The sequence below is a fragment of the Saccopteryx leptura genome, chromosome 7 (assembly GCF_036850995.1).
Source record: "Saccopteryx leptura isolate mSacLep1 chromosome 7, mSacLep1_pri_phased_curated, whole genome shotgun sequence".
In the NCBI taxonomy this organism is placed as follows: Eukaryota; Metazoa; Chordata; class Mammalia; order Chiroptera; family Emballonuridae; genus Saccopteryx; species Saccopteryx leptura.
In genome coordinates, this window is record NC_089509.1 from 7326003 (window position 1) to 7353155 (window position 27153).

The window sequence follows — 27153 nt, forward strand, 5'->3', positions numbered from 1 at the left end:
ACGGCCATGGCTTACCATGGTACTGAACACCCTCTACTGGACAACAGTTCAGTGCCGGCTCCTCAACCACCTTGCAAAAGCAGTGCCCTCTAGCCTCACAGAGAGATCACAAGTGCAAGAAGGTGAGGGACGTGCAGTTTTCCTGAGAGCACCCGGGGAGGAGGGGCCAGGCCAGACGGCCCTCAACCTGTGCAGCCATCCCTCTGCGCTGTCCTCTCTCGGCTCGCCCCGCCCAGCTGCAGAGTCTGAGCCAGCTCTGCGCCCCGGGAGTGCACACCAAGCACAGCATGCGCCCCGGGAGTGCACACCAAGCACAGCATGCGCCCCGGGAGTGCACACCAAGCACAGCATGTGCCCCGGGAGTGCATACCAAGCACAGCACACGGGGCACAGCGAGCACTGGCGGGCTGCTCTGTGCAGGGGCAAAGGCTCTGTACAGCACTTGGGCTGCTCAGTGGGACATCTGTATCCCACACTGAAGGAATGAACCTGCGATGGTGGAACTCGGGGCTTCGGCCCCAATTGGGCTGGGGAGGAAGGGGAGGTGTCTGCAGGCAGAGAAGCCTTCCTCTGAGCAGCCTTGGAAGAGCAGCCTCTGCTGCCCCGTGCGCATGGCAGCCTGCCTCTGTGGCACTGGCTCTGGCTCCCAGTGTGTCACTCCTAAGATGCACTCATCCCTCAGTCCTGCGTGGGCTTCACTGGTCCCCACAGAGTATACCATCCGATATGGGGAGCCAGCGGGAAACCTGGCTACTATTGTGCACTGAGTGGCAGCCCAGGGTGGGGCGGGAGGGAGCAAGGGAGGGTTTCAGCACCTCCTCTGGCCTGCAGTAAGTAGCCCCAGACAGGCCCAGCACGGTGACCCCACACATGGGGCCTGGGAAGATGCTGCCTGCACAGGAAAGGGCTGTCATGCGTCTGTCTCTGCTTTCCGTCAGTCTGGGTGAGCAGGGACAACGCCATACATTCCGCTTGGTCCTTCTTTTCTTCTAGGTCCCCTGCAGGAATCCAAGCTTGGGGTTGGCCATCAAGTGCCTCTCGTGCAGGAGAAGGTTGCCCAGGCTCCTGGGAGATGGGGCTCAAATCTCAGAGCTGCCAAGACTCCCCACGGGGCCCTACCCTCTGGGTCTGGGTCTTCTTCCTCTCAGCATGGAGTTCTGGGTTCCTTGGCCCCAGCACCTGCCTTCCCAGCCTTGGCTAACTCTCTGATGTGATGCCCCCAACTCTGATGAGCCTGGCCACCCACTGCACATCCCCAGGGGCCTCTGACAGCTCTGTCTGTCCCCAGGGTGGTCCCAGGCTAACTCTCTTCCTAAGGCTTGTTCAACATAGCTCTCTGCTCTCAAATGTCACCTCCTCAGAGGCCTTCCCTGGCACTCTGTGGGGAGAGGCTCCTAGTCACTTTCTCACACCCCGCCCTGTTTATTTCCTTCCCAGCACTCACTGAAAGTGTCTCCTGTACGTTACTTGCAGATGTCTATGACCCCCCCCCACACACACACAGGTGAGCACAGGTGCTTTATGGCATCAGGAGCTGTTGGCAGTCACTGCCCTCCTCTGGCCTCGGATGGTGTGAGGACACCCACATGTCCCTGTCCCTCTGCCTGCCCTCAGGCCCCAAGGGCAGGGGCTGCGGGGCCATCTAGAGCGCCCTGCCCTACACAGGTTTCCCGGCAGGACTGGGTCTGGGAGGAGCCAGGCTTCCCGGGTGCAAGGGCCACTGCCACTCCATGGCTCTGAACTCACCAGGGGCCTACTGGCTGTATTTTCACATTTTTGCTTTCCAAAAAAGTAAAACCAAACAGAGCAGGTTAAGAGAACTGAAGGGTCCTCACCGGGAGGTGGCCCAGCCCCCGCCCACCGAGGCCTACATCAACGGGTTCCCACATCATCAGCAGTTGCACAGCTGTCCCGGGCTCCCCGAACCTACCCCGAAGCTCCCGAGGTGGACTGTGCCATTCACACGGTTTCACTTTCATTTTCACGAGTCTTCCTTCGTTGGCTTTTTGGAAAAAGCTAAGCAATTCTGCTTATGGTTTTTTAAAAACCACACAGATGAGCTTTTAATGAAAAGCAACAGTCCCCTCCTTATGCTCTGGAGGGCACCTTTTTTTTTTTTCCCCCTGTATTTTTCTGAAGCCGGAAACGGGGAGAGACAGTCAGACAGACTCCCGCATGCGCCCAACCGGGATCCACCCGGCACGCCCACTAGGGGCGACGCTCTGCCCACCAGGGGGCGACGCTCTGCCCCTCCGGGGCCTCGCTCTGTCGCAACCAGAGCCACTCTAGCGCCTGGGGCAGAGGCCAAGGAGCCATCCCCAGCACCCAGGCCATCTTTGCTCTAGTGGAGCCTCGGCTGCGGGAGGGGAAGAGAGAGACAGAGAGGAAGGAGAGGGGGAGGGGTGGAGAAGCAGATAGGTGCTTCTCCTGTGTGCCCTGGCCAGGAATCGAACCCGGGACTTCTGCACGCCAGGCCGACGCTCTACCACTGAGCCAACCGGCCAGGGCCTTGGAGGGCACCTACTTTTAACTTTTCAAAACATTTCCTACTTTTAGTTCCTCTGACATTTATCTGATCTAGATAAGGAAGATACTAAAACATTATGATTTGATTCTTTAATACTATGAACTCAATATTTCCAACTTATCAGTTATTTATTTATATGGGGGACAGCTCGATTTGTGAGCGCCTCCCTGCCACACACAGCTTGGTGTGTGAGGCCACCCCTTCGTCCTGGGTGGTGATGACACACCCTTTGGTTCTTGCCGGTACAGTCCCCCAGCACCATGGGCCCTTCATCCTGGGTGCGTCTGCGCAGGTTCAGGGGGCGGCCACGCAGCTGGAGCCTCGCGGTCACGCCCCCTCCGGAGCTCTCCCTCTCAGCATCCAGGTCTCCCCTCGCTTCAACCACTCCCTTACTTGCATCAGAGGGTCCGTCAGTAACTAAGAAGGACGGGTGGGAGGCGAGTCCTTCCTGCACGACCGGAAAGGTCTTCGCCCCTGAGTGATGGTCGGTTAGGCTGACAGTCTGATCACTGCTCTCACACCTGCCAGGCACACTGCTTTCCCCAAGCAGACAGCTGCTGAGAAGAGGGTGGTGCAGTTTGACCCTCCCACCTTGGTAGACCACCTGGGTTTGTTGTTTTGTTTTGTTTATTTTCCTACTCTCTAGAAATTTTTAGAAGTGTTTCTTTATGTTTGGTTATCTGAAATTTCATAAACATATCTAAATGGGGATTGGTTTTTTTTCTTATGTGTTAGGCACATTGAGAAATCTTTTAATGGCAAGACTTTTAGTCCTGGTGTGGGCAATTTTCTTGTATTAATTCTTACATGATTTTCTCTCATCTGTTCTCAGTTGCAGTTTCTGGCACTTCCATTGATTACACACTCAATCACCAGCCTCAACGACCTAGCTTTCTCACTTTCCCCTCACAGTCCTCTTTGCCTTTACCTCATGATTATTATTATTATTATTAATTTTTTTTAAGCGAAAGACAGAGAGACAGACAGACAGGGACCGACAGGAAGGGAGATGAGAAGTATCAGCTCACGGTTGCTGCACCTTAGTTGCTCATTGATTGCTTTCTCATATGTGCCTTGACTGGGGGGCTACAGCAGACCGAGTAACCCTGGCTCAAGCCAGTGTCAGCGACCTGGGGCTTCAAGCCAGCAACCATGGGGTCATGTCTCTGATCCCACCCTCAAGCCGGTGACCTTGAGCTCAAGCCAACAACCTCCAGGTTGCATACCTGGATCCTCCGCGTCCCAGGCTATTGCTCTATCTATTGCACCACCGCCTGCTCAGGCACAGTCTTCTTTTTCCATGGTTCCACAGAGTCACCTTCCATCCTTATAAACGTTTTATTTCTACCAGCATATGTTTCATCTAAAGTTCTTTATTTTCCAAATATTCTTATTTCATAGCACCCTGTTCTTGTTTTACGGAGGCAGTACTTTCTCGGTCTTCCTGAGGATACCAGCAAGAGGGCTGCTTTTCTGCTTATATTTTCATCTCCACTTGAATTGTTTCTTTGGGGATTGGCTATACTTTGCCCATTGTCTACATTGACATCGCTCTTCTACGTAGCTGCCTTTAGACAACAGTTAACCTTGGAATCCATTCATATTTAAAGATGAGAGATAATTATATATATATATACTTATTTATGTATATAAATACACATACACATACATATAAAGGGTCCTCACCAAGTCCCCTCCCTCACCACATGTGGCTCTGAAGCCCAGAGAGGAGGAGACCCATGGAGGAGGGTGTAGCAGATGTCGCTGTCCCCTCTCTACGCTTGTTTATCTTTTATTAATGGCAGGTGCTTAGACCTGGGCATTGCTTAGAGCAGCCCTTGAGGAGGGGGTGCTCCTCAACATATATACACATATACGTATACACATACACATATATACGTGTATATGTGCAGTTTGTATACACATATATATATACACACACACATTATGCACACACATGTATATACACATTTATATATACACACATATATAAAAGATAAGAGGCCACAAACAAGTCTGGGAGCTCTACATAGCTGAGTGGGGCTTGTTCAGTGAGAGCTTTAGCTATTCCACTGCGGGACCCCCAGACTCCAGAGAGTGGGTTGGGCCCCAGAGCAGAGCCTCACATGCTCTGGCATTCAGGGGTCCCTCAGTGGAATAGCTAAGGCTCTCACTGGACAAACCCCACTCAGCTGTGCAGACAGGGTTCTAGAGCATAAGGCCCAGCACACACAGTGTCCATCCCAGTCACCCAAAAAAGATAGTTTAGTTTCTTCACAGGAGAATCCAATTATCACCATCAGCACTAGTTAAATAAAAGATAAACACCTGATACCAGTCATTCTCCAGAGGAAAAGCAAGCGAGAGAGAGAGAGGGGTCAATGGCCACTAAATTATTTTCTAAACTGTTGTGAAATATACAGAACATGAAATGTATCATTTTAACCACTTTTAAGTGTACAGTTCAGTAATGTCAAGTACATTCATTTTCTTTGCAATCATCACTACCATCCATCTCCAGACCATTTCCCATCTTCCTGAACCAAAACGTGTACCTTTTAAATGGTCATTCCCACCTCCACCTCCCAATTCATGGCAGCCACCACTCTACCTTCGGTTTCTGTTCATTTGACACTTCGGGGTAACTCGTACCAGTAGAGTCATATTTGTCTTTTTGCGACTGACTTATTGCACCACTGAGCACAGAGTCCTCAGGATTCATCCATGCTAAATTGTGTGTCCGAATTTCCTTCCTTTTCACATTTTTATTGATTTTAGAGAGGAGGGAGAGAGAGAGAGATCTATTTGCTGTCCTACTTATTTATGTATTCACAGAATTTCCTTCTTTTTTAAGGCTGAATAATGTTCCATTGTATGCACAGACCACATTTTGTTTAACCATTTATCTGTTGTCCATTTACTCTCCCCCCACCCCCACCCCAGAGAGCGCTATGTCGCCACATCTACTGGTAGGGTCCATTTACTCTTAAAGCAACTGAGAGCCACACCTGAGGCGGAGCACGCAGCCCTGTCACTGTCACCCAAAGGAAGGTGTGCTTCGCAGGTGTTCACCTCCACCTCTCCCCACCTCCCGCCCTCTCTCATCACAAGCATGTCTACCTGTGAGCTTCAGATCTCTTCACACCAGACTCGACCCACTCCGCGTCCTCCCCAGCCCCCAGGTCATCGGGGAGGGTGGTCTGGACAGAGGACCAGCTCTGTTGAGCAGAAATGCAGAACTGCTACCATGTTTAGCAGAAAAGGCAAGAGAGCCAAGGAGACTCCTCTCCCCTCAGCTCCTCCCTCCCCAGTGTCTCCGTCCTGACAGATCCCTCTGCAAAGTTGCCAAGAAAGGAGTAACAGTGAAATATAGGCCTTACTTCTGTTCTCTGTCCTGAACACCCTGCCTCCCCCAAAATAACAGGAAAGGCTAGGGAGACAGGGACAACCTAGACCCGAGTCAGGGGTTCGGGTCGCCCCCTGCTGCTGCCTCACTGTGTGATCACCACGGATCGGGTCGCCCCCTGCTGCTGCCTCACTGTGTGATCACCACGGATCGGGTCGCCCCCTGGTGCTGCCTCACTGTGTGATCACCACGGATCGGGTCTCCCCCTGCTGCTGCCTCACTGTGTGATCACCACGGATCGGGTCTCCCCTGCTGCTGCCGCACTGTGTGATCACCACGGATCGGGACGCCCCCTGCTGCTGCCGCACTGTGTGATCACCACGGATCGGGTCTCCCCTGCTGCTGCCGCACTGTGTGATCACCACGGATCGGGACGCCCCCTGCTGCTGCCGCACTGTGTGATCACCACGGATCGGGTCGCCCCCTGCTGCTGCCGCACTGTGTGATCACCACGGATCGGGACGCCCTCTCTTGTCTGGTGAGAAGGGCTGAGGCTGCCGAACTCCAAATGTCATGGAGTTCTCGGTGGAGAAGCCCCAGTCCTCACTGGTGCAAACGATAGGCCAGGGCAGCCCCAGCAGGCAGCCTGTGAGTCCGGGTCTGCTGCTGAGAAGAGCTTTCCTCCCGAACTCCTGAGACCAGGGGTGCCAAAGCCTTGCTCAGGGTCCCCTGTGCCATCTGCCTGACCAGCTCCAACTGGATGCAGCCTGGAGTCCTCACGCCTCCCTGCTTCCCCCAGCTTCTGAGGGAGGCCACCCCCAGTCGGTCCTCAAGGGCTGCTCTAAGCAATGCCCAGGCCTAAGCGCCTGGCCTTAATAAAAGATGAGCAAGCGTAGAGAGGGGACAGCGACATCTGCTACACCCTCCTCCATGGGTCTCCTCCTCTCTGGGCTTCAGAGCCACATGTGGTGAGGGAGGGGACTTGGTGAGGACCCAGCTGCCTTCTGAGCCGTCAAGCTGGGTCCCGGCCTCAGCTGGATCCAATCAACTCCCTGGCTCCACACAGCAACCCCCACCCCTGCCCCCCACACAGCAAGGCAGGAGCGTCTGAGGACCAGACTCCCCAGCTCACCGGAAAGGGCTCGGTGGCTTTCAACACAGCCGTGCCTGTGATGCCAACCCCCGTCCCGGGCTCAGTGCCCCCACCCAGGCCCAGCAGGCATAGTGCCACAGCCGCTGTCACGCTCTGTCCACCCCTGGAACCACAGGCGTGGCCCCCCTGCCCGGGGGCCTGCTATGCCCCACCCTCCTTCTCGTGGGCCTTGTCCTCTGCCTCCTGGCCCTCAGACAGAGACCTGGGGGCAGGCAGGGGTCCCTGGGCAGCGTCTTCCGCTCAGCAGAATTATGACTCTGGAGTAGTTGGGCCTGTGCAGGACACTTTCTCCATAAAACAGTCACATTTGTATTTTACAAATGTCTTGGTTTAAATATGAACAAAACCCAGGCTTCTAACTTAAAGAAAAAAGAAAAGGAAAACATTTTTGTGGTCCCGACAGCACTGTGAGCCCTGAGCACCGTGTGCACTGGGCCTGAGAGGAGCCGGCCTGTCCTGGGATAGCCACCACATCCGCATTTGCCCAGAACTGTCCCAAGAATGCCTTCAGTTCTGGGCAGCCCAGGTCACCCTGACTGCCCTTCTGTCTCAGGCCCAGAGCTCCCCAGAACATGGGCAGCGGGGTGATGTAACTATCACCACCCCACACCTGGACACTGGACAGAAGCCAGTGGGGGCCTCGCCACAGGCCAGGACCCTGCAAGGAGCTGGGGAGACGTGGCGGTACCCACCTCTGCTCCAAGTGGCTGGGCCCGCAGGTCAGAGCTGGGAGCAGAGACTCTGGAGCGTGACTCCATGCGGAGCCTGACTGGAGATGCGGCCCACTGTCACTCCTCGGAGACCACGGACTTCTCACCTGCACAGCAGCCCTGAAAGGCAGCTATGGGCATACATTTTCTAGGGGAGAGAGGTGAAGTAACTCAGCCAAGCTCACAGGTTTTGAAGGAGGAAGGCTGAGGACCCAGGTCCAGATGGCCTGGCTCCAGAGCCTGGTCCGTGACTTTGCTAGGGCCAGACTCTTTGGGGCACCAGTGCTGCTGCTGCTCCTGCCTCCTGACCCTCACAGTAGGGTGTCCTGGAATAGGTGGACAAGACAGGTGCCTTGGTGTGACCAGGAGTGACTGGGGCCCTCCTGGGGGAGGCGCTGGCTCCTCTGGGCCCCCCGAAAAACAAGTACAGCACTGTCACCAAGAATGCACTCAGCCTGCACCGTGCCACCTGGAGGCATGAGGCCCAGCAGCCACGAAGAGCCCACTGGAGAGCCCAGGGTCCAAGTCTCTTGAACAACACAGGTGCCAGGGCCCCTTTCAGACCCAGCCAGTCAGGGCTGAGGTCTGTGAAGGTTTTCGGAAAACTTCTCTTAAGCAACTCTGTTCAACAGACGGAAACAGAGCCCAGAATCTAACTTCTCTTTGCCAACAGCTGCGGCATGGAGGGTGCAGAGCCTGGGACCCCAGGTCGGCTCTGTCAGGAGATCCAGAGGAATGCCCCAATACAGGGCCTTCCGGGAGGTTTCGGGGAGGCTAGCCCACAGCAAGAAAGTGAACCTCCGAATGGAGAGACAGCTAACCCACTCACGCTCCTGAAACAGCAGCACCTGGGTAGGTCTAGCCATGCTCGGACCCCCACCAAGGACATCTGACCTGGGGAGGGCAAAGTCACCCAATGACACCCACTCTGGAACTAGCCAGGCCCAGATCCTGGCTCTGTCTCTAACCAAGCCGTGTGACCTCAGATATTTCTAAGTCTTGGTTTTCCCACCTGTGAAATGGAAAGGGTTGGTGTGAAAATTGAATGGTTTATCTTTGTAATATGCAGCCTGGTGCTCTACAATTAGGAAACTTTCAGTAGCACTCTCTCTCTCTCCTCGTCTTCTGTGGATCCTGGCACAGTGCCTGGAATCTAATAAATAATGAATATTTACTAAACCACTAAAACCCTGGTATCCTGCAGTTATCACCCATCCCACAATTCAAGTCAGGAAACTAAAGCTCCCAGGGTCCAATCAATGCAACCGTGCTCATCAGCAGTGGAACAGACCAAGTCAGCACGAGAAGTCAACCAGATCGCCCAACTGCTGTGCAGTTGCAGTTTCCTTTCCAGCTCTCCCAGGGAGTGCTCCTCCCGTCCCCGGGCCACCCAGGGCTGGGTGGGGTGTCTAAGGACATAGACAGGCAGCCGACCCGGCCAACTGGCAGCAGCAGCTGTGTGTGAGCACCGCAGGGTGCCGGGCCACGTGGGCGTTCCTGGGCCGCCGCTGAGCAGGGAGCACATGCACAGGCCTGACCCATCTGGCTTCTTGCATGAAGTGTGGCCTCCTAGGACATAGGACAGACCTTCCCTTTGAACAACCTGAAGACAGGGACCAGGAATAAGAAAGCCTTGCCAGCTGTGTGTACTTGCCAAACACTTCTTTGCCCTATTTTGTTCCCCATTATTCCTCTCGGCAGGCTCTGCAGAAGGCAATTCCTGGTGGAGAACAGGGGAAGGGCCACCTGTTCCCCACTAGGAACGACCCAGAAATTCACAGATGAAGGCATCCTTTCACGACACTGTGTTGTTCCTACTTGGTTGGCTCCTGCAGGCTTAGGGGTAGGCTAGCGTGGGGTGCCCCAAAGGTGTAAGTGCCTACTGGAGTACAGATGACAGCAGAAAATCATCTGGACCATTTTGTCTTGGTTACCGGAAAACACCATGTAAAACTACAACCTCCAGAGAAGAGAATATTCACTTCCTTTCAAACTAAAATCAGAAGGGTTTGTAGCTTGAAGGAACCTTAGAGAAATCACAGTCAACTTTTTACAGATGGAGAAAGTGAGGCCGAGTGCAACAAAGCTGCTCCAGGCTGCACAATGAGAGGTAGTTTTTCTGCCCCCCAGCTAGTGTCCTCCCATTGCACTTGGTAGGAAAGGGTCTGAGCAGAGGGTGGAGACCCACTACAGAGACATAACAACACAGGAAATGGGGTTGGTATCCAAGCAGGGCTGGAGCCACCAGTTTTTTGTAGATTCAGTCTAATATCTTTTGCCAATTAGAGCAGGGGTAATAAACTCCAGTCTGAAGGCCAAATGTCCCCTGGTGCCCCGTTTCCTAGGCACACGGACTACGGGGTCACTCACTGACCACTGCTTTCATGATGTATCAGCAGAAGTGAGTTGTAGAGAGAGGCCGTGGGCACAGGTTGGAAAGATGAAAATATTTACCATCTGGCTTTTAACAGAGCAAGTGTGCTGACCTGACTGCTGACACCGACTCAGAGCTGGGGAAGCGGCAAGCACATCTGCCTCCAGGAGTGATCTGGGCTCTTCCGTGACGTCAGAGAGGACACCACCCCCCTTGTCACAGAGGGGGAACAGGCCGAGCCAGGTATCACGCTGCAGGCTCCCACAGAGCCAGCTTGTCCCTCTCTGTGCTCCAAAAGCCTCTGACACCCCTGGACCACCAGCAAGGGACCCTGAACATCACAGCTGTCCTGTTACTTCACTATGCCAACCCTAACTAGGGTGGGATATTTGTTTTCCTTTCTAAAATATTCTTCTAGAAAAAACAGGGATGTTGACATCCTTAAAAACCCCTGATGCCTGTTTGGCATTAATTTTACGGACAGCAAAATATGGACTGGGCATGGCTGTGAGTAAAGACACATCCGGTCAGTACCTGCCACCTAGCATCTCAGGCTGTCCCGATGCCACTGTTCTGCACGTGCCTAGGACGTCGTGGCAAAGAGCTGAGCTCCCTGCAGGAGAGCCCAGAGCCTGGGGGTGAATCCTGGCTGTGGGAGAGTTGCAGCACCACACGAGGCACAGGTGTTCTTGGGAGGAGGAGATGAGAGCATCCCAGGAAAGAACAAAGAGAGAGTCAGCTTGGTCCAGATCACAGGCTCAGTAAAGGCTGTCATCCACTGTCACCATATCCTGGTATAGAAAATGAAAGCCAGGCCTCTAGGTAAAGGTATGTTCCAGGACCCACAGAAGCTTAGAACAAGAAAAGTCTTAGACTAGGTCCAAAATAAACTTTCTACCAGATTTGACACATTACCTTAGTGCCACCATATATCTCATTTTGAATTTGGAGTCAACTTTTACAATACAACCAACAACCGCTCCCCAGATTTCTCATTGAGAAACTCATCTGGAATGCACTCATTTAAAATACAACTAGAAGACCCTCCTTTGAATTCATTTGCCGATAATCTCTAAAACTTGAAAAAACTATTTCCTATGCATGCTACAAACTAATTTCAGCTGTAGATATTTTCATTCACTCATTCAAAACTCAGTATTTTCTTTCACTTATTCAGAAACTGTACATTGCATGTCTGTGGATGAAGTTCTTGGGAAATTCCTTTAACCATAGGGTCAGGCCACAGGCCACCCAGGAGGCCGACCGACCCAGCCCACTGCAGGCCAGGCAGCCTTGACCGGAGCACTGGTTATTACTCCAGAAGTCAGAAGCTCACTCACTGTAAGCTGCATTCTATACCCTTACAAATAGGCTCTCAGTCCTTGCAGTATTATTGGAAAACAGCAGAAGACTGGAACCCTGAGTATCTATCAGAGGAGGACTCATTACATGAATTACAGTCCATCCGCACAATGGAATATCAAACAGCCGTAAAAACAGATGAAGAAGAGCTTCAGGCCTCATACGGACCAATTTCCAAGATACATTGTCAAATCAAAATACCGATGCCAACAATGGCATTAAAAAGCATATATATGTATGTGTATGTGAAATTATAGGTAGGCCTATGTATATAAATACTGACAAATATATGTATTATTTACCTGCACCCATCTAGAATATCCTGCAGCGGTTCTGTGAGACATCAGTTGCCTCCCGGGAACAGAACCAGTGAGCTGGCTGGGAAAAACGTTTGAGAGAGAAGGTTTGTTCTGGGTTTTTTTACTGTCATACTAGTGAATTTTGAATCATGAAAGTTATTGTTTAAAACAGTAAAATATACAAAAACTCAATAAAAAGCCAAATATCTCCAACTCCCTGAGAAAAAGGGGAATGGAGCAGGGAGAGGGAGGTCCTACCAGCAGGGCTGCCACCACCAGACACTCACATGTGGACACATGCGAGCTCCCTCCAAACTGGCTTTGTCATGGCAACCCCCCCCCCCGAGGGTCCAAAGACCCCAGCTGCCCCACTGTTGGCATTCCTGCTGCTCGCTCCTCTGCTCTGGCTCTGGAAATGGCCCTGAACCCACAACACCCAGGACAGGCCCGGTGCCAAGACAGTTCTCTGGGCTTCCAGCACCTGGCAAACCAAATGTAACAAAGAAGTGCTTTACACGGCACCTAGACCAGCACCTGCAACACAGCGGACACTCCTAAACACTGTTTGCGTAAATGAGGACACAGAGTAAGTTCAGGAAGTGACCATCAAGAAGTCAGCACTCCCCACGTAGGGTCACCAGAGCCCCTGAATTCACGGTTGGGAAATTTCCATCACCAAGTTATTAGTTTAGAGCAGGGGTCCCCAAACTACGGCCCACGGGCCGCATGCGGCCCCCTGAGGCCATTTATCCGGCCCCTGCCGCACTTCTGGAAGAAGCACCTCTTTCATTGGTGGTCATTGAGAGGAGCACATTGACCATCTCATTAGCCAAAAGCAAACCCGCAGTTCCCATTGAAATACTGGTCAGTTTGTTGATTTAAATTTACTTGTTCTTTATTTTAAATATTGTATTTGTTCCCGCTTTGTTTTTTTACTTTAAAATAAGATATGTGCAGTGTGCATAGGAATTTGTTCATAGTTTTTTTTATAGTCCGGCCCTCCAACGGTCTGAGGGACAGTGAACTGGCCCCCTGTGTAAAAAGTTTGGGGACCCCTGGTTTAGAGAGAAGGATCAGCTCACAGAATGATCACATGCCCTGCAAAGGGGACTCAGCAAGGAAGAGGCTGAAAGGAGACTAAATGTCCCTCCTCCTGCTCGCCAGGCCCACTCACAACGGTGAACAGTGGGTCTCAGTCTGGAGTGCAGGAGCCTTGGTCCTAATCCAAGAAGGCTTGTGATTTCACCAGTGGATCTGGGAGTGAGACAAATGCCAAGGATTTCCTCCCCTGGAAACCAATCACTTCACGGATCTTTTGCCTGGAGTGGATGATAATTACAGCTCTTTCCCAAAATATGGGTTTCTTTCCCCATCGGCCTCTTTTCTTGCCTCTAATTTTGCATATGGAAAACAACAGCAGAGTGAGTTGACAGGTGAGCTGAAAAGGCTCCAGCTCAATAAATATATATGAATATCTATGTAGAAACACATTTGAGCTGACAGGGAAAGAAAGACCCCTGGGACAGAGCACCAGGAGGGTTGAGGCAGAGCCCCCGCTGCTGCAGGATCCCCCAGGGGTGGGCCTCTCACTGCAACTCAGTGACCCGCAGGGAGAAGGGGGTGGCCTGGAGCCAGAAAAGATGAGAAGTGGGCCCTGAGACCCCCCCCCCCACGTGTCATCAAGACCCCTGGACACCTTTCAATGCCCACCTACCTGCACAGGGACACAACTGGACACCGGTGCTTACACTTCCGGCTGGGAAATGAGTGGAGGGTTTTTTTTTCAAGTCTCCTCTGAGTGTCTGTAACCACCTGACTGCCTTCTCACTGGGTGACAGTTCTAATTCACTGGTTCTATGGGGTTCAGGAACCTCCAAGCAATGAAAAAAATACTAAGTTGATCCCACACCTGTGTTACTCCTGAGGAACCTGGAGAGTCATGGAAAATCACTTTGGAGAGAGAGGATGCAACTCAAGCGACACAGACTTCCTACAGATAAATCCAAAATTATAAAACTTATGTGTATGTGCATGTGCACACTCACACACACACACACCTTTTTTTTTTTTTTGTATCTTTCTGAAGCTGGAAACGGGGAGAGGCAGTCAGACAGACTCCCGCATGCGCCCGACCGGGATCCACCCGGCACGCCCACCAGGGGCGACACTCTGCCCAACAGGGGGTGATGCTCTGCCCCTCCTGGGCGTCGCTCTGCTGTGACCAGAGCCACTCTAGCGCCTGGGGCAGAGGCCAAGGAGCCACCCCAGCGCCCGGGCCATCTTTGCTCCAATGGAGCCTTGGCTGCGGGAGGGGAAGAGAGAGACAGAGAGGAAGGAGGAGGTGGGGGTGGAGAAGCAAATGGGCGCTTCTCCTATGTGCCCTGGCCGGGAATCGAACCCGGGTCCCCCGCACGCCAGGCCGACGCTCTACCGCTGAGCCAACTGGCCAGGGCCCACACACACCCTTTGACCAAGAGTCAGCAGATGCCACAAAGAACACGTCCAAGTTAGCTTACAAGAAGATGAGTGAGTGTGTACCAGAAAGATAAAACGGTTGGAGAATACATAGGATAGAAACAAGCTGAAGAGACTCGGAGGACAGAATGAGAAAGTTCCAGAATGAGAGACTGGAGAAAACGGGGAAAGGTATACTTTGAAGAGATAATGAATAAAGACTTTCCAAAACTAAGGAAAAACTAAGATTTTTAAAATAATAAAATAGCTGTATATCAGAACCCGTGGGTGTAAGGGAAGCAGGACGTAGACACTGCTTCCGCTGGGGAGGGAGGAGGACCAAGGATGAAAACCCATCGTCAGCGCCCAGGCAGGGAGCTGGGAACAAGCTGCACACCTAAGAAGGAAGAACGGGATGTGGGATCTGAAGGAAACCGAGGAGATCAGAAGCAAAAGGAATCAAGCAACTTGAAAGGACTAAAAAGCCAACAAACCTCTGTTAAGACCAATCAAAAGAAAAAAAGAGAAAAACATTAGGAATAAAAAGAGGGACATCACGACAAACACGGCCGATAAATGTGATAACAGGAGAAACAGAGAGAGAGAGAGAAAGAGAGAGAGAGAGAGAGAGAGTCAGATCTAATGAGATGACACAAAAGAGAAAAAAGTTGGCATTACTTCTAATTATTAAAAAAACAAACAAAATCAGCTGAGGCAGGTTTGCAGTTTGGGTTTCCAAACCTTGGGGTAATGAATAATCCTTAACATATACAAATATTTGAAGATAATCCTGAAGCTATCTGACACGTACAAATGTGAACAAACACAAATATGTACAAATATGCTAACATTTACAAATATTCAAGGTAATCCTTACACATACAAATATTTGAATACTGAGAGAGAATTCCTTAGCACATATTATGTTGGCTAATCTGGTAGACACTTTAAATGAAGGTAGAAAAAGTAAATTTATAGGCAAATCTCATCGCTAAATGTGGATTCAAACGTCTTAATGAAAATATTATTAAGCAGATACAACACCGTAAACAAGGTTGGTTTGAAACAAGAATCAGTGATGTGACAAAAATAGAGATATTGTAATATAAAAATCATCCCAATAAGAGGATAAAGAAAGAATTTTATGACTATCTCAGTATTGGCAGAAAAGCACTGATGAAATTCAACGTCCATTCATAAGTAGGGCGCCTTAGCAAAACAGGAAAAGAAAAATTTAAACCTACTATATAGGTAACCAATAAACATTATTCTTATGGTAATACTGCAGAAATATTCCCAAGTCGGGAACAAGTAAAGGATGCCTGCTCACCAGCCTTCTGAATAATTGTTAAAATTAATTCCACCTATTTCTTTTTACTTTTTAAAATGTGGCTACCAAAAACTTTTACATGAAACACATTTCACACATCCTAGTGTGCCTGTGCCCTTGGAGAGCTCCCCTAGACAGCGTGGGTGAGGCAGAGCAGAATAGAAGATGTAAGAACTGGGAAAGAGAAAACTTCCATAATTTATAAATGACATGACTAAATTAGCTCTGAAAATCTATATGGGTACATTTAATAAAATATCAAGATGCTGCTGGAAATAGGATCAACATATAAAATGCAACTACATTCCTAGATACCAGCCATAAAGAATTAGAAACTGCCGTGTTTTTTTGTTTGTTTGTTTGTTTGTTTTTTAGGGTCTATTTCTACCATTTACAACAGCCAACAAAACTGTAGGGTATTCAGAAGTACATTTAACAAAAAAAAAAAAAATGTAAGAGCTTGATGATACAGATGAAAGTACTAAATAAAGGTCATGATAATATATGGGGGAAATTCAATACAACAAAGATGGCAATCTTTGCCAAATTAATCCCAATCAATACAATTCAATTCAATTTCAATCAAATCAAATCAATTCAAGTCAAATCTAAATCCCAACAGGGAATTTCATGGAATCTGAAAAAGTCAATCCTAAAATTCTCACAGTAGAATAGAGGTCAGAGAAGAGCCAAGACAATGTGGAAGGGGACAAAGGAGAGGTCGTGCCCTAGGAAACTTCGCACTTAACAGAAGGCCATAGCAACTCGCGTGGCAGCCCCTGGAGAAACCAATGGGCCAGTGAACAGAGAGGTGGGAAAAAGACCTACATGTACATGAGGAAAACTGACACGTGACATTTTGGCATTTAAAAAAATAATTTAAAGATTAAGAAATGGAGTCGCTGCTACAAGGACAATGAATTATCCACGTGGATAAAACAAATTGATCCTTATGCCATGTTGATGACCAAATAATTTGAGCTAGATTAAAACACTACATGTAAAAGTACAATTGCATAACTTTCAGGAAAAAAAATATAGGAAAATACCTTTATGGACTCAAGGCGGCAAAGGACCTCTCAAACAAGATACCAATACACACCATAAAAAAGAATAATGCACTTATGTTAAATGGACAACTTTTGTCCCAATAAATCATAACATAAACAAAGATAATGGCCAACCAAAAAGCCTGGGAGGAATCTAAATAATAAAAAATTAGTATCTCTCTAAAAAAAGAAGAAAAAGAAGATGAATAAGCTAACCAGGAGAGAAGAAACCAAGATGTCCAGTACGCAAATGAGGGGCACAAGCTAAAACACGATCATTCACTCTTTTTTTTTAATTTTTTTATTTTATTATTATTTATTTTTTACAGAGACAGAGAGAGAGTCAGAGAGAGGGATAGACAGGGACAGACAGACAGGAACGGAGAGAGATTAGAAGCATCAATCATTAGTTTTTCATTGCGCGTTGCAACACCTTAGTTGTCCATTGATTGCTTTCTCATATATGCCTTGACTGCAGGCAGGCCTTCAGCAGACCTAGTAACCCCTTGCTGGAGCCAGCGACCTTGGGTTCAAGCTGGTGGGCTTTTGCTCAAACCAGATGAGCCCATGCTCAAGTTGGCCACCTCAGGGTCTCAAACCTGCGTCCTCTGCATCCCAGTCCGACGCTCCATCCACTGCGGCACCGCCTGGTCAGGCTCATTCACTCTTATTATATGGGCAAAACCCAAAAATCTAATGACATAAATCATTGTTTGAAAAGTGGGGGCGGGATGTAAATATATTCAGCCACATTGGAGAGCAATGTGTTAGTACCTAACAGCTGAGAATGCAGATGCCCTGCAACCTAGGATTCTTGCTCATGTGGACACATCAGGCTTTTGATATGTTTCCTGTAAGGCAGAGAAATACATTGTATATCACAGGGCAGTCCACAGGTGCATGAGCACAAGATACACACACACACACACACACACACACACACACACACACACACACACACACACAGCTTTTCCTTTACTGCAGGCAATGCACTGTGATACTTTGTTTCATGTTTTTGAATGCTGTTTGTTGCTCACAACATTGATTTCATACTTCCACCCTAAAGAACTTTTTGCACCTGTATACAAGGAGACAGGTTCCACCCTTAACAACATCTGCAATTATAAAAATAAATTGTAAACTGCCTACTTCATGGCAGCACAAAGGATATAGAACTACCCAGAATCACAGGTTCAAAAACCAAGGTTGCAGGCTTGAGCCTGGGGTTGCCAGTTCGATCCTCAGACAAGGCACATATGAGAAGCAATCAACACACCTCTAAGTGGAGCAATGAGTTGATGCATCTCTGTCCTTTTCTCTCAAAAAGATACTTTTAAAAAATTCTAAACCATCTAAATAACCTCAACAGGAAAGTAGGTAAATGGGTTATGGAATATTCATCTATTGAGTACCTAGACCTTTCAATGAGCAAATGAAAGCTTCAGGTAGCAATAAGGATACATCTCAAAAACATACTATTATGTGCAAGAAAGTACCACCCATACACACAGTAAGAAAATATGCTTTATGTGGATAGATAGATATATATAGTAGAAAAGGGAAAGCATGACTGGAGATAATAAACACGAAATTCTCTGGACCAAAGGTCACCTGGGGTGGAAAGGGAACAGGGGTGTAGTCCTGGAGCCACAGAGGGGTGTATCACCTGGGGTGGAAAGGGAACAGGGGTGTAGTCCTGGAGCCACAGAGGGTGTATCCGAGTCTACCACGGTGGTAAAGTGGGGGAGGGCCCTGTGCTCGGCCCTTGGTCTGCCCCAGCACGGACTGCTTTATCCCTGACATTGTTTACAATTCCAGGACAAGGCAATAGAAAAAAAGTAGAGTGGTTTTTAGACAATTTGATGTTTGTTTCTCAATTCTCTATTCCCTACTGTCCACACTCTGGGCAGACCAGTCCCTGCCTTGACACACCACCCATAAAAAACAAGGTGGCAGAAAATGCAAGCTGCCTAGAGGTACTGGCTCTATTTTTGTGTGTGTGCTTAAAATACCTGTCTGTCTGTGTCCGTGCACGTGTGTGTACGTGCACAGAAGCCAGTATGAATTACTTTCAGAGCCCCGTTACACATAAGGTCAAAACAGTCTGGGGCCTGTCTAGCTGGGGCCTGGGAAACTTTGGCTGACACCATGCAGACGGGCCCCCATAAAACAGTCATGTAAGCACTGTGACAATTCTTAAGGCAGTATTCCTCTATGACTACATCTCATTAGCTCCCACCAACGCCCGGTGCAGCTGGGATCAGCTCCCAGGCAGCTCTGTGAGATCCTGCCTTGCTTGGCTCCCCTTTCCTCCCGTATCTCCTTCTCTCTGGTGAATGGACACAGTGATGCCTCCCATCTCGGAGGCACGGAGCAGACCAAATGGACTGCACACATAGAAGGGAGAATGTGACAGCATGGAGTGGCCCTGCATTTGGCTGCCGCTGGCCTGTGAGGCCTCAAGCCTGCCCAGAGGAGGGCTGTGCCTACTCTGGGGACATGCCCACACCGACTGAGGAGGCACAACTGGGCCCATCACACACTGAGCATGCCCCTGATCTCCTTTAACCCTTACAGTGACCCTGCATGGTTGGTGTCATTAACAGATGGGGAAACCTATGCTCTAAGTTATGTTCCCCGGATCACCCAGCTAACACGTGTCACAACAACCATTGAAGCCAGCCTGCCAGTTCTGACTTCAGGCAGCCCTCACTCTGCCGTAGCTACCCTCAGCGAGCCCCACCCGTGCCATCCCTGGATCCCACCCTTCAACGTTTAATGACCCCTTCCCTTTCTCGGAGAGATTTGCTTCTGACTGCTGTCGTGTGTCCATCAAACACCAGTGACTCGATCGAAATTATGTTTGCCCCCCGGAAGTCTGCCTGATCACAAGTACAGCCAGTATCATTAGAGCTGGTGGGAAACAGGCTGAAAACCCGGACACGGGCCACGGAAGCACCCCCGTGAGGACGGCACAGCAACGTCCGTCCTCACACCTGTTCTCTTAGCCTTGGAAACCAGAACAGTGCCAGGAGAATGCCTTGTACAGAATCCCCTACAGGAAACTGGTGATCACTTGCCCAACTGGTGGCAATGACTGAGCGCAAGGGAGAGTCACCAGAAACCGCCGGCAAAGGAGATGTGGAAAAGGCCTGTGCGCAGAGGGGTCTGCAGAGACCTGTGCCCAACCTCACAGCGCCTGATTACTGTGTTAACTATGTTTTCTTACGTTCTGTATTCCTGATGCCCTGGCATCTCAGGCTTCCCGGGCTGGGGAGAGACTGCTCCTCCCAGGGTGAGTCAATTCTTAAAGATAGCCAAAGCTGGGGTTGGGGGGTGCTTTCACATGCAAACTGATCAATCCAAAAACCACACTCCAAACCACCTCCTATTTGGCTCTTATACAACAGGAGGCATATTCCCTTTCCCTGATCACCCAGGGCTAGGTACAGACAGCGAGAGATGGCTCTGTGCCACAAAGACTGCTGAAGTTACTCAAACTAGCCAGTCATAGATGGGCTTACCTTGCCCAGTCCACTCCTTACCACAAAACCACAATCAAGTCTCCTACCCTTGCTTGCCCCTCACTCCCCATGCCTCCTGGCTGGCTGGCACTTCCACATGTGGCCCCACACGGTGTGGCGTGGTGCGGTGTGGTGCGGTGCGGTGTGGTGTGGTGTGGCGTGGCACGGTGTGGTGTGGCGTGGCACGGTGTGGTGCGGTGTGGTGTGGTGTGGCATGGTGTGGTGTGGTGCGGTGTGGTGTGGCGTGGTGCGGCGTGGCACGGTGTGGTGTGGCGTGGCGTGGTGTGGTGTGGCGTGGCACGGTGTGGTGCAGTGTGGTGTGGTGTGGCATGGTGTGGTGTGGTGTGGTGCGGCGCGGTGCGGTGCGGTGTGGTGCGGCGTGGCGTGGTGTGGTGCGGTGCGGTGTGGTGTGGTGTGGTGCGGTGTGGTGTGGCGTGGTGTGGTGTGGCGTGGCACGGTGTGGTGCGGTGTGGTGTGGTGTGGCATGGTGTGGTGTGGTGCGGCGTGGTGCGGCGCGGTGCGGTGCGGTGCGGTGTGGTGCGGTGCGGCGTGGCGTGGTGTGGTGCGGTGCGGTGTGGTGTGGTGTGGTGCGGTGCAGTGTGGTGGTGTCCTTCCTTACCTCGGGAACTGGGAGTCCCAACATATCTTTTTGGTGGCAGCTGTCTCCTGACTGTTGGCTTCATCATACATGTATCATAATATAACCTACTTTTTAAAACATTAATGTACATTATGCAAAGGATTTGAGGCATGATGCTGTGGGGACAGTGACACCCCCAGAGCTGTGCAGAGCCATTGATGAGCCACCGAGAGACAGGCCCACAGGCGTCGACAGCAAGCAAGCCGGACCAGCGAACTACAGACTTGTGCACAAGTTAAGAGTTTTAAGGACTGCATGCAGATGGCTTTGGGAGGCCTGGGGATTGGTTTCCAACTGAATTTTAAACCGTGGTTTGTGGATTCTGCTCAAAGAGAATCTTAAATTCAGATGCCGAGTGTCCCCACATGGCCTGCATTTTTCCCAACTGCCGGGAGGAGGTTTGGAGAGCTAAAGGGTCCTCCCAGCCCTGGAGCCCAGGCGGGCGCTGGCCCCACTGGTGACCAAAGGGGTGGAGGCAGGTGGTATCTGAGGTGGGAGGTAGCTGCTGTGACGTCTGAGCACCAACGTCCGTGGAAGAGAAGACCTGAGGGAAGTAGCCCACTTAAGGGGATGTGTGCATCCACACTTTTGGGGAGAGACTCTGAGTCAATCCCACGACAGCCATATTCTCTGGGCTCTACAGACGGGGAAACTAGTCTCACAGAGGCGTGGTGACTTGCCCCAGGTCACGCAACTAGGAAACAGCAGCTGTGGAACACAAATGAGGTTATATGTGGCTGGGTTTCTGAGCACACACCATCACACCCCCATCCCACCCATCTGTCCCAGTCCTGGGCAGTTACGGCACGAAGCCTCCAATCTGCCTGCTGCTGTCCTGTGGTGGACCCGACCTCCTGGGCTGACCCTACCTAACACAGCTGTGCCTCCTCCCACAGACTCAGCAGCCCAAGCTCGGCTCAGGAAGGGAAGTGGCCTGTTCAGGTCATGCGGCCCGGAGAGGCAGAGCTACCCTCCCTCTGGCCCAGCTGCAGCAGCCTTCAGAGCAGAAAGGTATTTACTTTCCAACTGGCCAAACACAGTCCAGAGGAGTCCCCGAGCTGGATGCACCCCAGTGGCGGGGCGGCAGCCAGGGGGTCAAGATCTGCTCAGGCTCGGGTTAGGCCTAGAAGGTAGACACACTGTCTCCTTCAAGGACAGATACAAAAGCAAGCTTCCTGGCTTGACACAGCTGCCTGCGCCAAGCACCCGGGAGAAGGCAACGAGGGGGCTGAGGTTCCCAGCGCGGGCAGGACTGACGCCTCTGGCCCGGGGAGACAGCCTGGGAGCACCACTTTTGTGCAACCCGTAGGCCCAGCCTGGAACGTGGGACACGCACGGGGGCCTCTAGCCACACCGACCCACTCATCACTAAGCCAACACCACACAATTCCTGGCTTTTTACCAGTGGCTGAAAGAACCAACTGAAGACTTCACTGTGGTGATTGTGGGGGCATAATGCTTTCCCAGGTACCACGCAGGCTCAGCCCAGCACGGGCCAATCCACCGGCCACCCCACTGCCTGAGACTCTGAGCAATAACATCTAGCAGTTCTGACTCCAACAGCATTTGTACGTCCTCACCACACAGAGGCACTCTGTAAGCACGGCTCCATTTAATCCCCACAAGCACCCCTAGGTGAGAATCACCATTAACCCCACTCACAAAAGGAGACACAGGGGCCTGGAGAGGTTCAGGGACTTACGAAGTGTCCACTTGGGGCTCAAGTCTGCACTCCCAACCCCCAGAGCATGCACCAGTGCCCTCCCTGGCCCTCTGACTGTCACAACAAAGTGCGACAATGAGACGGACCATCAGGGGCCATGATAAAGATCTTTCCTAGCCCTGGCTGGTTGGCTCAGCGGTAGAGCGTCGGCCTAGCGTGCAGAGGACCCGGGTTCGATTCCCGGCCAGGGCACACAGGAGAAGCGCCCATTTGCTTCTCCACCCCTCCGCCGCGCTTTCCTCTCTGTCTCTCTTTTCCCCTCCCGCAGCCAAGGCTCCATTGGAGCAAAGATGGCCCGAGCGCTGGGGATGGCTCTGTGGCCTCTACCCCAGGTGCTAGAGTGGCTCTGGTCGCAACATGGCGACGCCCAGGATGGGCAGAGCATCGCCCCCTGGTGGGCAGAGCGTCGCCCCATGGTGGGTGTGCCGGGTGGATCCCGGTCGGGCGCATGGGGGAGTCTGTCTGACTGTCTCTCCGTTTCCAGCTTCAGAAAAAATGAAAAAAAAAAAAAAAAAAAAAGATCTTTCCACAGGTTCTAGCACACGGAAGATGCTCTCAGAACAGAACTCATCCAACCAAGACAAAGGGACAAAAACACTCCGAGCCAAACTTGTCCTTCCTGGGTAGGTGCCATCTGGCTTGTGACACCCGCAACCTCTCAGGAAACCCAGGTGCTTTCCTGGCTTTGAGGTCAGCATCCAGGGGACACCAAGGCTATTCCTAGGCACCTGCCCTCTCACTGCAGGGAGGGCACTGTGCCCAGAGGGCTTTCCTGGGAGGAACACTAGGCGACTGCCCGGTTAGAACAATTACCAAGGGCCGGGACTGAATGCCCTCAAGGAGCTCCAAGTCTGTTCCCGGGCTGACAGAGGGGGACCAGGCACCATAGCAGGAACCACTGCCACCTAGGAGACCTCAGTGTACTGAGACAGACAGACAGACAGGAATGGGTATAGGGGCCAGAGACAGCAGGGAGAAGAACAGCAGAGAATCAGGAGATAAACAGAGATACAGAGGCAGAAGGTGAGGCAGGGAAACATAGAGCCCTAGAGAGATGGGTGGTACAGGGACTGAATGAGAGAAACAGAAGGACGGAAAGAGAGGTACAGACAATTAATGGCGACAGAGAGGGCAACCAAGTCAGAGAAGGACAGCAAGAACAAGGGAAAGGAGGCAGAGACAGCCATCCAAGGATGTAGGCAGAGCATGACTGGAACTGAGACAGGCAGGGAGAGACTCTCCTGGGTTAGCCTGGCCAGAAAGGTTCTGGAGAAATGACTCGCCCACCACCTGTGCGCTCCCCAGCATGTCCTCTGAAAGGCACAGCACTGACCTGTCCTGTAGGAAGCTGAAGAAATAAACACACTGTCCCTATCTACCCCGAGCTGTCAGCCTCATCTAGGTGAGATGAACTTCCAGGTCCACAGGGCTGTTGCTGTCACCACGTGGGAACACAGGTCTCTAACACCAAGAAGCCCTCTCCACAAGATGGGTCTGAGGCCTGGCAGGCACCATGTGAAACTACATGTCTGTGTACACACAGGCTGTGAACCCAAACTCACGCATGCAACAGGCTCAGCACACTCATGGTCTGGGGGAGCCAGCCCCACTCTGTTCACCCCACACTCTAGAATGGAGGGCCTGCTGGGGACCTGGGCATGGCACGGGGGCAGAGAGCACAGTGAAGTCTCTGAAGGCAGAAGGGTCTAAGCCAACTAACACAAACATAGCGACAAAGAGAGACCCAACACCATCTGATGGTGGCACTGTGTGGCCTGCAAGAAGCCCGCCGGACACTTGCCCTCCAGGATGGCAGGTTCTCAGATGGAGGGTGAAGACAAGTTCATGACCTGCCAAGGGTCTTGTGGCCAGTTCGAAAGGCCACAGCTCACTTCCACCAGACTCCCCCTAAGTAACAACAAACAATGACATCCAAAGCTTCCACAATTTTCACCCAAAGCTCTCCTGCTCAGTAACCACCTCCTGTAAGCACGCATGTGGGCACACAGGCACCCGCCACCCACCACGCCCCTTCCACCAGCACAGCGCTGACTCGGAGGGAGGGTGGTGGGCTCATGAAAGCTCAGCCCCACATTTGCCTCTAGACACCCCAAAGCCATTGGGAAGGAGTCCCCAAAGGAAAGGGTCCTGGTGAACATGCAGGCTGCCCAGCCCACACAGCCCCGTCAGCAGCCACCCTGAAGTGGGAAGCCTCTTCCACCCCAGGCCCTGGCCCACAGCCCCAACCAAGGTGACACATGGTATGGGATGGGACACCGGGCATTATAAGGCAGTAGTATCAGCAAAAGGGGATAAGGACCCCCTGCGAACAGTTGCTGGGCACAGTCTGATTTATTCTTCATAAGCATCCTACAAGGTCGGCCTCTGTTATGTCCACTTCGTGATGAGAAGTTGAGGTTGGGCTCATTCTACTTGCTGAGTGCCATAGAGCTGAGCAGTGTCCAACTCCTGGGCCTCAGGTCTGGGTCACTGAGCTACCTTTAAGTAAAATGTCCTTATGAAGACACAGAGGGTGGGCAGAAATGAGCTCAGACTCCCACCACAAACCCACTCTGTAACACACACAGAGTTTCCTGAACCACTAACCTGCTTTGACTCCTTCTCTGCCTTTCACAAATATACGTACACGTGACTGCGTGTGCGCGCGCATACACATGCGTGTGACCGCAAGACTGTGAGGGATGTGTCTAAGTGTGTGGTGTACAAGTGAGATGCTGTGTGTGACTATGGCTGTGCTTGTGTGTGTGAGCATGAGCATGTGTCTAACTGTGTGCACCCAGTGTGTGAGCGTGGGGCAGCGTGTGGGCGTGCCGAGAGCCCGAGGCCCAGCCGAGCCCAGTGGGGCCGACGCAGACCTTTAGGGAAGGTTACAAGGACAGTGACTGTGGACAATACATTTTTGAGGGAGAGTTGGAAGTCACGGTTTCAGCAGAGGATCCATTTTAGTAACAAGAGAAGTAGAGTAACATGGCAAATTATAGTGTCTGACCAAATGTATTATTCCTTTCATTTTACTGTTTTGTTTGGAAGAGAGCTTTAAACCTCATCTCCAAGCATATTCAGCAAGTGCTTACTGAGCGGATTTGGCTGTAATTAATATGAATTTGACTTTCTTTTCTCTCCCAAAGCATGGAACTGGAGGAGACACGGGCAGGGCTGACCCTCTGGGCTGTGGGCCCGGTGAAGGTTTCATAGCTCCACAGACCTGCACAGGCTGCAAGGGCAAAGGGAGAGGAAAAGTGTAAGACCTTTCATTGCTACTTCCCAAAAACAACCTCAGCCTGTCTGTAATAAGCTTATGCTGGATTTTAATTCTTTTTGCAGAAAAGGAAAAAAATCAGATTTAAATTTCTCAAACTAACATATTTCCCCCCACGCTCTGCCCTCAGCATCTGCCTGGGGTCAGGTGCTCCCATGGCCTGGAGGTCCCGGGGCCAGGGACTCAGAGGAGGCTGGCTCCCAGGCTCTCTCTCAGGGAACCAAGACCTCGGGTCCAAACAAGCATTTCCTCAAAGCCCGCTCTGTGCTGCAGCCTGGTGCACCCCTCGTCCGGAGAACAAAGGGAGGTCAGACCAGACCCCAACGCTCACTGCAGCTGTAAAAGCCCACAGATCTTTGGACCTGCTCCCTACTGACTCTTTTTAAGTTATTTAAATTTTAAAATGATGTGGTAAGATATGCATAACATAATACTTACCATTTTAACTATTTTTAAGTGTGCAGTTCAGTGGCATTGAGTATGTGCTTGCTGCTCAGTGGCTGTTGCCAACCACCACCCACCTACAGGACTTTTTTCACACTCCCAAACTGAAATTCTGTCCCCATTAAACACAAACTGTCCAGTTCCCCTCCCCCAGTTCCTGGTGGTTACCATTCTACCTCCTGTCTCCATGGATAGAGGTACTCATGTAAATATAAACAGAGTCATCCAGCACTCGTTGTTTTGCGACTGGCTTCTTCCACTTAGCCTAATGTCCTCAAGGTTCGTGTATGTGTGTGACCTGTGAGAACTCCCTTCCTTTGTAAGGCTGAGTAAGATTCCATCATAGGTATGTCTATGCCACATGTTGCTCATTCATCCACCCGTTGATGAACACTTGGGTTCCTTCTTCCTTTGACAACTGTGAACATGGAGGTACATTTTTCTGTTCAAGTCTCTGCTTTCAATTCTTCTGGGTACATGACCAGAAGTGGGATTGTTGGATCGTATGGTAATTCTGTGTTTAACCCTTTGAGTAGTATGAATGTTCGTGTATGTCCTCGTGCCTCCTGACCATCCAGAGTACGATCGTACACAAATTTTTATTTTAAAAATGTGTAAGACAACATTAAAAAAAAGGCAAATGTATGTTCTTCTTGTTTCCATAAATTGGTTATCAAACAAACATGATTTTAAGTTAATAAAACTGGAACTGGAACTAACTGTATTTTTTGAAAGAAAAAAACCCACCTCGCTCCCAGGGGTGAGCAAGCATGAAAAATCTCACTACTCAAAGGGTTGTTTGCGGACCCCCCCCCCCTACTATTTTCATACTGTTTGCACCATTTTATATTCCTACCACTATAAGGGTTCCCATTTGTCTACATCCTTGCCAATACTCATTATTTTGCTGTTATTTTGGCCATGGCAGTGGGTGAGAA

General features: G+C 50.9%; 1 protein-coding gene across 1 annotated transcript in view; it reads right to left on the reverse strand.

Annotated features, from left to right (window-relative positions):
* GLI2 (GLI family zinc finger 2) overlaps window positions 1–27153 on the reverse strand; it is a 283170-nt gene that overhangs the window by 151941 nt on the left and 104076 nt on the right. The window lies entirely within an intron of this gene.